Source organism: Bubalus kerabau, chromosome 19 (assembly GCF_029407905.1).
Source record: "Bubalus kerabau isolate K-KA32 ecotype Philippines breed swamp buffalo chromosome 19, PCC_UOA_SB_1v2, whole genome shotgun sequence".
Taxonomy (NCBI): Eukaryota; Metazoa; Chordata; class Mammalia; order Artiodactyla; family Bovidae; genus Bubalus; species Bubalus kerabau.
In genome coordinates this window covers 31398033-31400922 of record NC_073642.1, presented here as the reverse complement: position 1 = coordinate 31400922, position 2890 = coordinate 31398033, and the positions used below count along the sequence as shown (strand labels likewise).

At 44.7% G+C, this 2890-nt stretch overlaps 1 long non-coding RNA gene across 1 annotated transcript; it reads right to left on the bottom strand.

Annotated features, from left to right (window-relative positions):
- Window positions 1–762: 762 nt before the first annotated feature.
- Window positions 763–2331, bottom strand: LOC129633864 (uncharacterized). The gene is made up of 2 exons (XR_008705335.1): window positions 1454–2331; window positions 763–1101 (listed from the first exon to the last, which is right to left on the bottom strand). It is a non-coding gene; the product is annotated as an uncharacterized LOC129633864 (long non-coding RNA).
- Between the last annotated feature and the right edge of the window lie 559 nt (window positions 2332–2890).

The window sequence follows — 2890 nt, the reverse complement described above, 5'->3', positions numbered from 1 at the left end:
AGATTCAGGGCAGTTTTGATTCACACTTTCCCCCTTTAATGGGCTTCCCGGGTGCAACAGTTGTAAAGAGTCTGCCAGCAATGCAGGAGCCACACTCAGTTTCCATCCCTGGGTCTGAAAGATCCCCTGGAGGAAGAAATGGCAACCCACTTCAGTATTCTTGCCTGAGACATCTCATAGACAGAGGAGCCTGGAGGGCTCCATGGGGTTGCAAAGAGTCGGACATGACTGAACACAAGTGCACTCTCCCTCTTTACAAGTGTGGCTCCCGTATCTTCATATGGTTAAATGATGGGGGTGGGCATTTAAGGTCCCTTCAGTGAAAAGAGTTCTGCCCTGCTCGGTATCTTACTTTAGCACAAATCCCCCATTTGTGTGGGACAATCACACTTCCTCTCTATCCCCATTAAAGTGCCAGCAGTTGTCACTTGGGTCTTTTCTGGTTTTAAACCAAAGACCGCATGAGCATCATGTACATTATCCTGTCTGATGCTCACAGTTCTATGAGGTGTTTATTATTTCCATTCTAGGAAGAAGGAAGTGGAGGAGACACAGTAAGCCAGTGGCAGTGCTGGCTTTAAATTCAGGTCAGAATCCATAGCCCAGACTCTTCTGACTCTCTCTCACTGTGATTGTTGGACTTGCTGTCAGACCACCAGGACTTGCATCCCAGTTCAGCCATCAGTTGCTGCAAAACACAGAAAATCTTGTCCCCTCTCCAGGCCTCTATGCAAAGAGTGATTGGAGTTGCCAACTTCCATGACCTGAGTGGGAGAATGGGGCAGGCAATAATCTAAGATTGTCTAGACCCCAGTCTTTTTCATTACTCATCAGAGTGAGTGAGCTGCAAAGCAGAGGAAAAAGCAAAAGCTCTGCTCCTGCAACACAAAAACAGCAGCACTTCTCGATGCATTCAGTCTTGAACCCTGGGGACGGGTGGCTGAGGGGGGAGAAGGTCCATATTTCAAGTATTTATGCAACACATGTGAGGCAGTCCAGCTTGTCAAGAGGCTTTTCTTGTCCCAGGAACCAATTATGAAGGCAGGTGGAAGTAGTTATGCTTGTTGAGAGAAACAGGGCACAGGAACTCGCTCAGAGGCCCTGAAAGATGATGAGAATGAAAACCAGATTCCACGGGGTTATGGGAGAGAGTAAACTAGAGCTGCCATTTAGTTTTAGAACCTGGGGTAGAGAGAGGGGGGCACGCACTTGAAGGGGAGAATGAAGCATAGACAGTCAAGTGTTTCGCGCAAGTTCGCACGAGCGTTACGACTTGAACACAGATTCCCAATGCAATTCTTACCATCTCCCTACACCCCCCTGCGACCAGCCAATCTGCTTTCCCACCAACCCACAGGGAGACTTGGGAAGGCCTGTCAGGCTGGAGAGGAGACACAGAATGGAGTTAAGTCGTGGTGATGCTAATAGGATACATCTGCCGTTGTATAATTACCTTTGGATATTTGGTTACAATGACTCTGTGTTTTTTGCTCCACAATTTGCTGGAATCTGCAGAGACAGAACTTTACTATAAAGAAGATAAATGAAACATTCCAAAGATGTGGTTCAGCCTAGGACCACGTGATTTTTACCCAGAGCTTGTAAAACATCTCTGTCCTTTTAAACCCCTCTCAGCTGTGCAGCACACGAACTTTGCTTCCTTAGGGAAGCTTGGAGACCGGCAGTCTCTGAAATGTGCTGGTCTCCACGTTGGTCACAGTTCTGGTTGTATTTTACCACTGGACTGGGTGAGGGAGCTATGCTGGGCAAAGTCTGGTGGTGCTTTACAGTCAGTTGTGAAGTATATTGTGAGAAATGGGGGTAGGGAAGGAGAAACGGCAGCAGGAAAGCCAGCTCACAGGCTGCTGAACGTTGGCTCAGCCACCTTCTGTTGTTACTATCCATTCCTTAGGTTGCTAACACCTGGGAAAAAAGATACAGATTTTTACTGCAGTTCTGAACCAAGATACAAAGATAGAACCCCAAGGCTTTGGAGTCACAGTTCTGCTTATCAGCTGTTGACCCTGGGCAAGTTACTTCACTTCTGAATCTGTTTATTCAATAGCAAAATATGAACAACAATAGCACATACATTATAGGGCTATTAAGAGGATCACATGAGATAATATAAGTAATCTTTTTAGCACATTATGAGGACTTGGAAAATGACAGTATCATTACATGTTTCATCAAAGCAATGATGTCATCAATTGTAAGAGGCACCATTTTCTGTACCACTTAAAAAAGAAATTTCACCTTTAACACAAGGCTTTCTCATGTAGAATTTTTAAACATGTCTGTAATAAAAAAAATCTCTATTTAGACATGGATGTTTGATAATATATTACTTTTGTACCTACATAAGGGGAAAAAAGTAAGCAATATGAATTCCCTTCAGAAGAGAGTCACTTGTTAATTCAGCATCACTAATGACCATATTTTCACATAATATTGTCCTCTGAGCCATCAAGAGTGAGTGACACACCATTTCTTAAAAAGAGGGGACTCTTCTCTACTGTCTCCAGAATTTCCTTCCAAGCCAAAGATCCCCATGCCCAAGGTTTATGCACATGTGTGGACAGAGAGAGCTGTGTGTAATGGCCTGCCAACCGTGATTGTATGGTGTATCCAGAGTGCAGAGACATCAAAGTGTGGGGAAAGTGTGCACCTGAGAATTCATAACATCTGGTATCCCCAGTGTGTTACAGTCAGTTGTGAAGTATATTGTGGTGATGGACAGGGAGGCCTGGCGTGCTGCGATTCACGGGGTCGCAAAGAGTCGGACACAACTGAGCGACTGATCTGATCTGATCAAAGCCTGAAGCTTGTGAATGGGTTCCTTAAAAAATATCACTGTGTTCAATATAACTATTCTTCATGGAAGAGTTAC